We start from the raw sequence: 13,613 nt of genomic DNA on the forward strand, positions 1-13,613 counted from the left end.
AAACAGATAACCTTTATACTGTACATGTTTTATCCGCCTCGTTTTCGATACTCACATTGTAAAGGTTCGGCAACAGATGCATTTGGAATTCGAACGAAGATATCGAAATAAATGTAATCATTTCATTGTTTCTTTTTTAAAAGAAGTTTTTGTAGTGTTTGCCAGATGTTATTCGTTTTTCAAAGAATATAATAAAATAATGATACTTATAACTCTATTTACATTCATTTAAAACTTGCCTAAATTTGAGTTCAATAAACCATTTGGGTGTAATTTTGAACAATTCTACAACCCTTTGATTTCGCTAAAAAATGTCATCCTTTGTTATTATATGTATTTGGAAAGTGCGCCGTATGGTGCGTGTCTTGTAAGTTAATACGTAGCACGTCTTGCATTTATATTATAAGATACATGTAGCGCCAAACTGATATTCCACATGCCTATACATTTGCATTAATTTACCAATTATAAATCTTCCAAGAAAATATAGTCATGCAGGGAGTTCTTGAAGTATTCAACATTTTCCTGTTCAGCAATAAGGCAACAGACGGGTTATGCATCGAACTAAATCATTTTGGTAAACAGCTGCAGGGGCGTCTGATAATATGAGGCTATTTTTAGAGGTATTTGGAGATGGGTGCATCTGGAAAAGATGATGCACATTTTTATCATTCAGGGCGCCTCTTAATACTTGTATTGGCGTGTATACATGAAGGCCCACATGTATCCAGTGCAAGCACATTGAAATACAGCTATGTGCGTGAAGTAAAAAAGGGATACGAAGAGAGTTTCTGATATTTGAGTTAAGATGGATTATGGAGAAAATGAGCAACCGGTAAAGGAATACACGAGGAGTAAGATTTAATGGGTAATATTGAGAGACAGTGGTATAAAAATGACAGATATTCTTAAAATTGGGCAAAGATTTCGAAGCGATTATGAAAATATCCACTTAACGATTTGTCAATCGTTCAGATTATATAATAACCTTGTACTTCAGAAGCCTTAATACAAAAATGACGTTTACCTCCACATATTTATTCCCCAACATTATTACTGCAGGTTATCTCTTTGGTAGTATTGACGCAAAATATATCTCCATCTTCATTAAATTTCAACATTACATTACATAATAATCTTATCATATTGTAGCTTGTAAAATGTGGACTTCTCTACTTTGTCATGAAGGATGATTTTGTATAATCTGTTGATTGAAGTGATTTGATGAAATAATATAGGTCTAAAATAACATGAGGCAGAACACTTTAGATTTGTGTACATTTGATTATAGGTGTAATAGTGTAAGAGAGAAAGAGATAGATCTAATATTTTGAAAGAAAAAGAAATAGAGAAATAAATCGTATGAGAAAAGGAAAAAGGGTGCAGGAGAACAAAAAAAGAGAAAGAGAGGGAGAGAGGGAGAGGGAACACCAACAATAACAAATGAGGAGACAGAAATATTTAAAGGTTAAGAAAGGGATAGAGAGAGATAGTGAAAAAACATAACAGTATTCCTTTCATATCAAAACTGCATTCCCCTGAGAAATTAATATCGTGTCGATATCCTTGCTGCAATTTCGCCCCTACGCGATGACCACCAACTCAATTAAGAAGAACATGGCATACTACATCATGTACATGCAAGGTATAGAACGCGACATATTCGATAAGCTAACCCTTCCGGCGGGTCGGAGGAGGAAGGAGAGAGCAAGGAGGAGGAGGAGGCGGAGGGGAGGAGAAGGGAAGGAGGAGATTGTATCTTATCAGAGGCAACGAAGTATCCCCAACACGCCCGAGGTGTTTTTTCGTTCAATAAACATGTAATTCTTTCTTGTTTTTAAATACATTGCAAGATGAATTCTATTTCCAGTCTCAGTTCAACCTTTCATGGTATGACCATACAACAAATTCTTATTGTAAATTCAGCCAAAATATAAAGAGACAGTAGGGAAAACTATTGTACGTTCCGTACGTGAAGTTGCAATCCAAATTAGTTACATTTTTGTTATGTTTTCTTGGGGGGGGGGGTGACGATTGCTAGCATGTATTTTCAGTTGCTGTATTATGTCATCTTTATAATACAATTTCCCGATGCATCCATGGTTTTGACACAAAATTATGAAATGATTTCTTGTACCATATTCACCATTATCTTGGCATGTTGACGTTTACCTAAAGCTCCTATGCCTGAAACAATACTTCATTCTATAATGTTTCATCTATTCTTAAATCCTGACCAGTAACCGTAAACATTAGAATAGCAATATCTAGCAAGGCAGAATGTGTATTGTCCGAAATATCATGCTACTCAGCACTCTTTCTACATTGCATTGTTCAACGAATTGCTGTCGAAAACTGATCATAAAATATTCCATATAAGCCAACATGGCAGCCATTTTGACACTTCTATTTTGCTCTCAGAGCGTGGATCCATGATGGCAGACAAATCAGTGCACACCTCGTCATTCAGTGAGGTACATACAATGTGACGCCATACACGTGGGGGATGCCACACAGAAATAGTAGACGAAAAATCGATGATACCTCTCCGAAAATCGAAAAACTAATATGTCAGAATTATTGATCGGTGTACGTCAAGGCCGCGTACATACTTCACACGAGCGATGGGAAGGTGAGCTGGGAGATATATGATTGATGGATTGTTGATGGGAATGGAAATGTTTTACAGGGATGTACATGAGCATGCTATTTGCAGATTGCTTTCATCTCGAATGGAGTATATGGGTATTATATGTATTTTCTATCGCAGATCATAGAAAGAAGTATATACTATTCTCATATATATGGCGCAATATTTGTCAAATATTCTATTTTGACTCACTCATGTCTTTCGATATCCATCTGATCTTCCCATTCATTTGCATTTATATATTTCACATAAAAAAGCAGAGTAATTTATTCAGCTGGTCGCCATTTAATAAGCCCGGTGATATAAAGAACACACACAACAAAAAAAGACAAGGAACATAAACAAACAATACAAACAACATAGACAATACAAACAAGGAACATTTTAACAAATTGGCAACATCAGCAACAATGACAACATTTCTACACAATAAATGAGAGAAACTTAATGTTTACAATAAAAGTTAAACATGAAGCCGGAGAAGAGGGAGAAGGCTAACATTTGAAAAACACATTGTTACGTCACTAGTTGTAAGTCAAAACCGCGGAGTAATACGATTTTAAGTCGGATTTCCGCCGATTTGTAGCAAAGACGCGTATAATCTATAATCAGATGGTCCCCCTGTCCACACACAACATTTTCCGTGATTAATCATGATTAGCTATACCGTTTCGCGATAGTGATACCGTTTCGCGATAGTTTTACGACCAAAATTTTAGGTGTGGACGCTCACTAACGATACGTCGTATAACGAAACTAGTCTAACGAAACGCAGGTTTGGGCATCGTTTCGAACTGAAACTCTATAAAGAATCACGCCTAATCACGGAAAATGTTGTGTGTGGACAGGGGGAGTGTAACTAGTGTAACTAACTGGGCGGGGCTTAACGTGACCTCGAGCGAAATGAGACCAGACCTCTTATCACTATCGCGAAACTCTATAAAGAATCACAGAAAATGTTGTGTGTGGACAGGGGCATTTTATACGATGATTCTTTAGTGACGACGTTTCTTGTGTGTGGACATCCTGGAATTTATACGATGATTCTTTATACGACGTATCGTTATAGAGTTTCGGGATAAATTGTTTTGTGTGTGGACACGCTGGGTGATGCATTCAGGTCCGGATAGGAGCATTCTCTGAGTCCCAGTTCCTGATCCACGCTCCGGTTTTGAAGGACAGGGGCCCGTCTTATGTCTTTCACCCCTCGTCCCCCCTCGTCGAGCTTTTCGTCCAACCCTTCCTTCTCTCTTTCCCTTTGTTCCTCATTTATGTAACTGCTTCCACTGTCTCCCTCTATCACCTTCATTCTTTTCCCATCCTTTTCTCTTTCTGTTCCACAATATGAGGGGCCCATGGGCACACACACACTTCCAAAGTCAAAGACTTCATTTTTAAGTCAGGTCGTTTTCATTGTCTACCTTTTTCTTTAAATTTTTCATGTGTCATGTTACATATTTTAGAGGATGGGGGACGGGTGGGACGTCTCTAACGAAACAAAACCCACATCCCAATCTATTCTACCATCCAAAGTGGCTTTCATGATCAAGGCGAACAAACGTCACCCTCTCAAAAGGCATCAGAGCGTGCGCGCCTATGTAATCAGTACTAATTGCAGCAGCGCGGCGAACGCACACACGCTCCGAGGGATTTTTATCGCTTTCTCAGTCGCGCGCGACTGCATGTACCGCATCGAAGACCGGTGTTCGTACATGCTAGCTCGCCTCGCATAGTAATCAGTATTGTCGCTGACTTCCAGTAGAGTGTGTACGCACGGTGGCAGATCTAGCTATCCCCATTGTGTTGTAATAATAATCACTCGATATCGTATTTACGTGCGAGCACGGAGATTGGTATACTATTTCCCACAAACATAACAGGAGAACTACCGGCAAGTCCGGATTAAATTTCAGGCCACCGGTTAATTTGAAACCTGTTTTGTTGTTTTTCGGGGATGTTCGCTGACTATTCTTACACTGTGGAAATTGGGATCATTTATCAGGAAATACACACCTAGTTGTTTTGAGAGCATCATTGCTGAGTCAAGCAGGGACGTTAGGATACTGCTTTGTGCCATGCTAGAGGAGTAGAGGTTGGATCTTTTATTAGGTAAGATTAGTGTGATATTTAGTCTCAATAAATCATAATCCTTGTACTTTTCTTTGTAGATGATACACATTTTATAGGACATTGGCAGAAACCAGTATTCTATCTTTTTTTAATTCGGAAACAAATGTCGTTGCCATCATGTTGTGCAGACAACTTCTAGTAGAATCATAAATGCCCAAAGATAGATAGATAGAGAGAGAGAGAGAGAGAGAGAGAGAGAGAGAGAGAGAGAGAGAGAGAAAGAGAGAGAAAAAAAAAAGGAAAGATAAAGCACATGACATTAGATATATAGGATGTATGTAGTATAACCATAATACGGTATATAGAAAAGTATATTCATGGTAAAGTATAGTATAGTCATAGTAATACGTATAATATAGTGTAGTATAGTATATAGTAGTACAGTATTGTATTACATAATTTTATACTGATATAATTTTATATTATATAGTCCTAGATCTAGAAATCAGAGAGAGAGAGAGAGAGAGAGAGAGAGAGAGATAGAGGAAGAGAGAGAGAGATAGAGAAAGAGAGAGAGAGGGAGATATATACAAAATAAAGTATGTATAAACAGTTTGATAGCTGACAGAGGGGGGGGGATGTAGAGAGATAAAGAGAGATAGAGAGGGAGATAGACGGAGAGGCAGAGAGAGATAGAGAAAGAGAGAGAGAGAGAGAGAGAGAGTTAATCCGTGTCATTATAATAATGTATTATGTTCATTGTGTTCATTTTTATCTTCATACTCAACTCATTAACATGAATTGATAGAGGTATAACATATTTTGATACATGTACTATAAATGCCTCAGGTCTATTTATTGCATTATAGCTATTGGGTGTTATACACATACATACCAATATTTCATTATGTTCGCAATTGTCTATATGGTAAATTCCGCGTGTCAATATTCCGATATAATAGCCATGATAGCTACACTGATGTGCTGTAAATGATAACCATTTCAATCGTAATGCTTCAACAAACTTGAATTTAGTAACGCCCCCAGCTCAGTACAAGGAGCCAGATTGTATTTAGACAGCTTACGCATTTTCTCTCGCTTACTCTCTCTTTCTCTCTTTCTCTTTCTCTCTCTTTTGTTTTTCTCTCTCTCTCTCTCTCTCTCTCTCTCTCTCTCTCTCTATCTCTCTCTCTTTCATAGCTATTTGTAAAAGTTTGGATCGTAAACTTGAAATAAGCTGTGCATACATCGGCGATACAAAATCACAACACAGCATAGACTGGGCACATTGAAAGGCTCTAATACACGGCAACACGCAAGCAGACGACACTGTATGTGTTAAATGAGAGCGGGAGACACTGTTTTGTCGTAAGATTCTTTACAAGTATTACTTTCATTTCCAAAACAACATCTCTGCAATAATCAATCTGATACGACATAAACAAGAATAAGGCCTATTCACGCTGGAATCATATACATGATATGATAATTTCAATTTTTTGTACACAAAACAATGAACCATTATCAATCAACATATTTTACCAGCGCTTGAACATAATAGTAATTCTATTCAATAAATTCGCATTGACATTACATCAAGCAGAGCAATTCGAATCACAGTGGATCGTCGGGTGTAGTTTCATTTCAAAAGCTTTCTTCATCGAGCACTACCCAATACCCGTATACTGATAGCAGAGCATATCATCACGACATTGTTCTGAAAAGAAAAAAAGGAGAGGTTAGATCTGTTGTGAACTTCAGCATTCTTCACTATATGTTAGAATAAGTGGATTGTTTGGGAGGATACGGATGGATGGAGAAGAAAGACAGAAAGTAGCGCAAACAAACATAAAGAAGTCGAAGCGAACACAAACAGAAAGAAGTGGAAGCCACTACCATTAGATGTATTTAATCGGTTTGCCTCGAAGCAATTCTTTTAGTTTTTTGATAAGCCCGGAAAACCCAACAATGACGGTAGTATTCTATTTTTTGTGCAGCGCATATTTCTACAGTGACAATGGTGAAGATGATTTCCACATTCTTGTCCTAGATATTACATGCATTTGGGTCTAAATATTATTGGAAGGCTTTTTCTTCTTCAATAGTGGTGGTTGATTTATTTTTCGATAATATTTCTTTCTTCGATCTACTGATTCAGATGGCATGTATAACAATGAATCAACTAGGGACTAGTAGTCACCATCAGAGATTAATGATAGCTCATTGAACCCAATTGCTGATTATTAATGAGTCACTAATGACATCAACATAACTTATGTGCATTTTATTATGATGCATATTGCATTTGTTGTATAAAATCCATTTTACAGGTTGAATAAAATGGGAAGTCCGCGCTCCCTCTCTGTTAACCCGCTGGATACTATCCTATGTTTTATCCCTGTGCATGTAGGCGGCATTGGGTTAACGTGCATGACTGCATGATCACCGTTTTCAATGAAATTTAGCTCATACTTTTGCGTTATTAAGCTGGAATATCTTATTCTATTTTCTTTCTCAAGAATATGTCAAATCTTCTCAGGGTTTTCACTGAAATGAAGTAGTAATTTTTTTCCCCGAGTGTCTCTTCAGGATATCTTTCTGGTCATGTTCACCACAAGAGAGCCCTAGAGGTCTATACCTTTAATGTGCCTATTAGCAGGATTGGTATCCGTTGTATACATAAACCTTGCATTCTACGCTGACTTCAAATTAGATCTATAGGTCTTAACCTTTCAAGGATACCGTAATATCTCATCCTTCACCACCCCTTATGTTTTGTTTGACTCTCCTGTACTGTATTTTTCTTCTCTAATTGGTCAGCGCGTCAATCAGCGTAATCTAATAGAGCGCGTAGATCAAGCATTTCCGGTATATATATATAGACATTATTATATAGCCTATTAAATCTCTGGTTATTCTATATATGAAAATGGATGGACATCGCGGTTAGGGAGTGTTAGGGGTATGGGTAAGGGGGTGACGCGATGGGCGTTTAGGGGTCTGGGGTTTATCAACAACAAAACAGTTTCGGAAACGTTCGCCATCCTCTTTCCTTACCACAACAACAACAACAATCTAATTTTATTTATGGGGGAGGGGGTGGAGATAGAGGGGCGTTTTGGGGCTGAGGTTTAGCGCGTGTTACCCTACCAGTTACAATCTGATAAAGCGATAGCTCATACTGTAACGTTTGAAACATCCGCTATCTCTACTGCAATAACTAATGTCGGCACAAAAAGGAGTCACAATTAGGAAGATTTCATGGAGAGAAAAAAATTACAGGAAATGTATTTACAAACAAAAATACAAAAAATACAACAACAAAATGAAATAAAATTAGCATTATTTCAATCGAATTTATGAAAGTCATAATATAAATATCGTGGTATAAACATGGAAAATTAATTCGAAATACATGTATACAACGTACTAATACATGCGAATTTCCAGACAGTCGTTATCGATTGATGGCCTAATTACTCTCATTATATCCGCTCTGGGGGGTGTTTCACAATAATCCTAAGTTGAACTTATCTCTAAGTTGGACTTCAAAATTATAGCCATTAGCATCTTTGAAAATATTTTGTAAAAGTTATTTTGAAAGGCATTAGTTGTTTATTCAAATCATTCATATTTTCTATCATCAAGGAGATTTCATGTTCTGGATGTGGAATTTATAAAAAGTCTAAAATACTTGAATTTCTGCTTTTGAATATATTTCATTTTAAGACTCCAATGGCTGTCCATAATTTTTAAGTCCAACTTAGAGTTAAGTTCTACTTAGGATCTTTGTGAAACACCCCCCCCCCCAGGTTACGGGACATGTGACATTGGATTGGAAGTATGTCTAGTACATGCAAGGAAGTACCCCTTGATCTGACTTCTGTTGGGGGGGGGGGGGTAGAGCAAGTACCCCCTGAATTTACGCCATTGCTCTTACGATTAGCCTATATAATAATCAATGTTTGTTCGTTTTCATTTCTGAAAGTAATGGCATTGGAAAGCTCGTAGCAAACACTGGTCATCGATTCGTGTCCCAGTTTTGTTTCTAATTTTAAGTCCGCACAGCTGAATGCTTCCATGTTGCCATTGGGGATTTGCAGAACAAAAACTTAAGAATTCTCATTTTGGGATTGGATTGTCGTATGCAGCGTAGTGTTTGTATAGGCGTACGTTTTTACCATGCTAGAGTTTCATATTAGAGGCTGCGTGCAGGTCGATATCCATCTATAATTTGTAATATTTTAATGTGCCCTTTTCATGCCATTAAGTATACGCTATTATTTCTGATATTCATCTACAATTTGAAAAATTTAATGGTTGCCATTAATTCTTATGCGCCATTATTTATAAGCGGGACAATGACATTATGTGGATATGACGGGCGCAATAACCGACAAATGCCCCCTAAATTAAAACGAAAATACATGCCGTAGAGATTCGATCCCCAACCGTTTTGGATAGGGATACTTTATTATGCATAGCTTTTTAAATGTAATTTGATGATTAAACAATCTCAACTTTAACCCCTTAACCCCTTAACCCATATCCTCAAAACGTTCAAGCTTCCTTCTAAATCTATCTTTGTGTAAATGTACCATTCGACCATGATTTGACCGACCCCTACCATTTCTGGTCTAGCTCTACCACATTGAAAGCCACATCACTGCCCACATGTGTATTTTTATTGACAAAGTCGTTAATGTTATTTTCCTAACGAGTGTTGTTATAGCTCATTCCGCCTCGAGCTACGGAAACCAGGAGGGATCGTAAACGATGATCCGGAAACACAGGGTCCATTCTTAGCCGACCGCCCCCTGAAATGCGACCATGGGGCGTAGTAAGGTTCAGACCGGAGGTGCATTACGTATGGGCTCAGGAGTACTTACTTTAGGGAAACGGGGTAGGATGCTACACGCTTTCTCATTAGTCTGCAAGCACAAACCCTGGTCAGTCGTAAAAGTGAATCTGCACTATAAGACTACCATAGTACATGTAGATAGCTTGGCTAGATTCTCTCAAGGAACAACGATTTGTTGATAAAGTGTTAAATTAGGGTCTGTGCCTGCAGACTACTTTCTCATCATGTCCCTGGTATAACAGAGGCAACAGGAAAAAAAGAGAAGGGGTCGGGCATTCTTGAAAACCTCGAAATTCGTTATACGTCGATTTCTACCAGTACCCCCCCCCCCCCCGCGCCCCCGCCTAGTCGAAGTGTGGGGCTGAGGCCACATTTTTACACATATTCCCATATTTTCATAAGTTGTTTGTTAATGGCGAAATATGAAATCCAAAAAAGCAGGCTAGCCCAAAAGAACAACGGATAGATATTTTCAAAGACTATTTTGTAGATAAATCTGCCATTCAAAACGAACATTTGTAGTTAATTTCTGTCATTCAAAAAGAACACTTAAAATGAGTCAAAACTAGCGCCAAGAAAAGCTTTAAAAAGAGTAATTCAGGTCATTCTAATATATTTGACCGATAAATATAAAACAGGCGATCTCTTTACGCCAAACTAGGTTGATTTTTATACTTGAAATCTAAATACCTCATTTAAAATGCTGAAATAACCCCTTCCTTTCCGATTAAACTACCCTCAGAGAGTTATATGGTAATCACTTAAATAAGCGTCTAGTCTCTGAGACTGGTCAGTTAATTAAGGATGATGTGCTAGAATTGGAGACATGAGATTCTGAATCTAAACCTAAATATTGGGTAATAAACGAATTCCGGGCACATAAATATGTAGGCTGTTAGTGTCTTATATTTCTCTTTAAAATGAATGGTAATAAGGAAATTATATCGTTCAAACGACCATGAACATCATTCAAAAAGTTTAACAGGCCTACTCTGCCACATGCATGGCCTTTCCAATATTTATATTAACATTTTGAATTTTAAACAAAATAAAAAAGTCATGTGACCACGAAGGGACTCGAACCCTCAATCTTCCGATTCGAAGTCGGACGCCTTATCCATTAGGCCACGCGGCCACCCTTTGCTCGAATTCCTGTCAATATCTCCCTGTTTTTTATCGTCGACGATTGCAAACAAAATATATATTAACATTTTAAATGAAATCAAGTTTAACATTTGTATGACGACGAAGGGACTCAAACCCTCAATCTTCCTATTCGAAGTCGGACGCCTTATCCATAGGCCACGCGGCCACCCTTTCTCTCGAACTGCTGTCAATATCTCTCTGTTTAGTCGTCGACGATTACTCAAAAAATATTAACATTTTTGAATGAAATAAAAGTTAAAAATTATAGTGACCATGAAGGGACTCGAACCCTCAATCTTCCGATTCAAAGTCAGGCCACGGGGCCACCCTTCTCTTAAACTTCTGTCAATATCTCCCTGTTTTATTGTAGATTGTTGCTCCCCAAAATATATATATATATATATATATATATATTACAATTTTGAATTAAAAACGAAAACAATAATGTGACCACGAAGGGACTCGAACCCTCAATCTTCCGATTCGAAGTCGGACGCCTTATCCATTAGGCCACGCGGCCACCCTTCTCTCGTTCTGCTGTCAGTATCTCCCTGTTAAGTCGTCGACGATTGCAACAACAAAAAATATTAACATTTTGAATGAAATAAAAGTTAAAAATTAAAGTGACCACGAAGGGACTCGAACCCTCAATCTTCCGATTCGAAGTCGGACGCCTTATCCATTAGGCCACGCGGCCACCCTTCTCTTGGACCTCTGTCAATATCTCCCTGTTTAATTAGCGAATATTGCACCCAAAAATATATACATTATAATTTTGAATTAAAAACGAAAAAAGTATTGTGACCACGAAGGGACTCGAACCCTCAATCTTCCGATTCGAAGTCGGACGCCTTATCCATTAGGCCACGCGGCCACCCTTCTCTTGGACTTCTGTCAATTTCTCCCTGTTTAATTGACGAATATTGCCCCCCAAAATATATACATTACCATTTTGAATTAAAAAAAAAGAAAAAAGTAATGTGACTACGAAGGGACTTTAACCCTCAATCTTCCGATTCGAAGTCGGACGCCTTATCCATTAGGCCACGCGGCCACCCTTCTCTCGTACTTCTGTCAATATCTCCCTGTTTAATTGACGAATATTGCCCCCCAAAAATATATATATTACAATTTTGAATTAAAAACGAAAAAAGTAATGTGACCACGAAGGGACTCGAACCCTCAATCTTCCGATTCGAAGTCGGACGCCTTATCCATTAGGCCACGCGGCCACCCTTCTCTTGAACTTCTGTCAATATCTCCCTGTTAAATTGACGAATATTACCCCCAAAAATATATATATTACAATTTTGAATTAAAAACGAAAAAATTATTGTGACCACGAAGGGACTCGAACCCTCAATCTTCCGATTCGAAGTCGGACGCCTTATCCATTAGGCCACGCGGCCACCCTTCTCTTGAACTTCTGTCAATATCTCCCTGTTTAATTAGCGAATATTGCACCCAAAAATATATACATTACAATTTTGAATTAAAAACGAAAAAAGTATTGTGACCACGAAGGGACTCGAACCCTCAATCTTCCGATTCGAAGTCGGACGCCTTATCCATTAGGCCACGCGGCCACCCTTCTCTTAGACTTCTGTCAATTTCTCCCTGTTTAATTGACGAATATTGCCCCCCAAAATATATACATTACCATTTTGAATTAAAAAAAAAGAAAAAAGTAATGTGACTACGAAGGGACTTTAACCCTCAATCTTCCGATTCGAAGTCGGACGCCTTATCCATTAGGCCACGCGGCCACCCTTCTCTCGTACTTCTGTCAATATCTCCCTGTTTGATTGACGAATATTGCCCCCCAAAAATATATATATTACAATTTTGAATTAAAAACGAAAAAAAGTAATGTGACCACGAAGGGACTCGAACCCTCAATCTTCCGATTCGAAGTCGGACGCCTTATCCATTAGGCCACGCGGCCACCCTTCTCTTGAACTTCTGTCAATATCTCCCTGTTAAATTGACGAATATTACCCCCAAAAATATATATATTACAATTTTGAATTAAAAACGAAAAAATTATTGTGACCACGAAGGGACTCGAACCCTCAATCTTCCGATTCGAAGTCGGACGCCTTATCATTAGGCCACGCGGCCACCCTTCTCTTGAACTTCTGTCAATATCTCCCTGTTAAATTGACGAATATTACCCCCAAAAATATATATATTACAATTTTGAATTAAAAACGAAAAAATTATTGTGACCACGAAGGGACTCGAACCCTCAATCTTCCGATTCGAAGTCGGACGCCTTATCCATTAGGCCACGCGGCCACCCTTCTCTTGAACTTCTGTCAATATCTCCCTGTTAAATTGATGAATATTACCCCAAAAAATATATATATTACAATTTTGAATTAAAAACGAAAAAAGTAATGTGACCACGAAGGGACTCGAACCCTCAATCTTCCGATTCGAAGTCGGACGCCTTATCCATTAGGCCACGCGGCCACCCTTCTCTTGAACTTCTGTCAATATCTCCCTGTTAAATTGACGAATATTACCCCCAAAAATATATATATTACAATTTTGAATTAAAAACGAAAAAATTATTGTGACCACGAAGGGACTCGAACCCTCAATCTTCCGATTCGAAGTCGGACGCCTTATCCATTAGGCCACGCGGCCACCCTTCTCTTAGACTTCTGTCAATTTCTCCCTGTTTAATTGACGAATATTGCCCCCCAAAATATATACATTACCATTTTGAATTAAAAAAAAAGAAAAAAGTAATGTGACTACGAAGGGACTTTAACCCTCAATCTTCCGATTCGAAGTCGGACGCCTTATCCATTAGGCCACGCGGCCACCCTTCTCTCGTACTTCTGTCAATATCTCCCTGTTTAATTGACGAATATTGCC

The 13,613-nt window shown here is 38.2% G+C and overlaps 15 non-coding genes across 15 annotated transcripts; all 15 read right to left on the reverse strand.

Annotated features, from left to right (window-relative positions):
• Positions 1–10,643: 10,643 nt before the first annotated feature.
• Positions 10,644–10,716, reverse strand: TRNAR-UCG. The gene has a single exon. It is a non-coding gene; the product is annotated as a tRNA-Arg (tRNA).
• A 458-nt stretch (positions 10,717–11,174) lies between these two features.
• On the reverse strand, positions 11,175–11,247 carry TRNAR-UCG. The gene has a single exon. It is a non-coding gene; the product is annotated as a tRNA-Arg (tRNA).
• Positions 11,248–11,351: 104 nt separating this feature from the next.
• On the reverse strand, positions 11,352–11,424 carry TRNAR-UCG. Its single transcript has one exon. It is a non-coding gene; the product is annotated as a tRNA-Arg (tRNA).
• A 104-nt stretch (positions 11,425–11,528) lies between these two features.
• On the reverse strand, positions 11,529–11,601 carry TRNAR-UCG. The gene has a single exon. It is a non-coding gene; the product is annotated as a tRNA-Arg (tRNA).
• A 107-nt stretch (positions 11,602–11,708) lies between these two features.
• On the reverse strand, positions 11,709–11,781 carry TRNAR-UCG. The gene has a single exon. It is a non-coding gene; the product is annotated as a tRNA-Arg (tRNA).
• Positions 11,782–11,886: 105 nt separating this feature from the next.
• On the reverse strand, positions 11,887–11,959 carry TRNAR-UCG. The gene has a single exon. It is a non-coding gene; the product is annotated as a tRNA-Arg (tRNA).
• Positions 11,960–12,063: 104 nt separating this feature from the next.
• Positions 12,064–12,136, reverse strand: TRNAR-UCG. Its single transcript has one exon. It is a non-coding gene; the product is annotated as a tRNA-Arg (tRNA).
• Positions 12,137–12,240: 104 nt separating this feature from the next.
• On the reverse strand, positions 12,241–12,313 carry TRNAR-UCG. The gene has a single exon. It is a non-coding gene; the product is annotated as a tRNA-Arg (tRNA).
• A 107-nt stretch (positions 12,314–12,420) lies between these two features.
• Positions 12,421–12,493, reverse strand: TRNAR-UCG. Its single transcript has one exon. It is a non-coding gene; the product is annotated as a tRNA-Arg (tRNA).
• Positions 12,494–12,599: 106 nt separating this feature from the next.
• TRNAR-UCG lies at positions 12,600–12,672 on the reverse strand. Its single transcript has one exon. It is a non-coding gene; the product is annotated as a tRNA-Arg (tRNA).
• Positions 12,673–12,776: 104 nt separating this feature from the next.
• TRNAR-UCG lies at positions 12,777–12,848 on the reverse strand. Its single transcript has one exon. It is a non-coding gene; the product is annotated as a tRNA-Arg (tRNA).
• A 104-nt stretch (positions 12,849–12,952) lies between these two features.
• On the reverse strand, positions 12,953–13,025 carry TRNAR-UCG. Its single transcript has one exon. It is a non-coding gene; the product is annotated as a tRNA-Arg (tRNA).
• A 104-nt stretch (positions 13,026–13,129) lies between these two features.
• Positions 13,130–13,202, reverse strand: TRNAR-UCG. The gene has a single exon. It is a non-coding gene; the product is annotated as a tRNA-Arg (tRNA).
• Positions 13,203–13,306: 104 nt separating this feature from the next.
• On the reverse strand, positions 13,307–13,379 carry TRNAR-UCG. Its single transcript has one exon. It is a non-coding gene; the product is annotated as a tRNA-Arg (tRNA).
• A 107-nt stretch (positions 13,380–13,486) lies between these two features.
• TRNAR-UCG lies at positions 13,487–13,559 on the reverse strand. The gene has a single exon. It is a non-coding gene; the product is annotated as a tRNA-Arg (tRNA).
• Between the last annotated feature and the right edge of the window lie 54 nt (positions 13,560–13,613).

Source organism: Strongylocentrotus purpuratus, unplaced genomic scaffold (assembly GCF_000002235.5).
Source record: "Strongylocentrotus purpuratus isolate Spur 01 unplaced genomic scaffold, Spur_5.0 spur5_scaffold_19, whole genome shotgun sequence".
In the NCBI taxonomy this organism is placed as follows: Eukaryota; Metazoa; Echinodermata; class Echinoidea; order Camarodonta; family Strongylocentrotidae; genus Strongylocentrotus; species Strongylocentrotus purpuratus.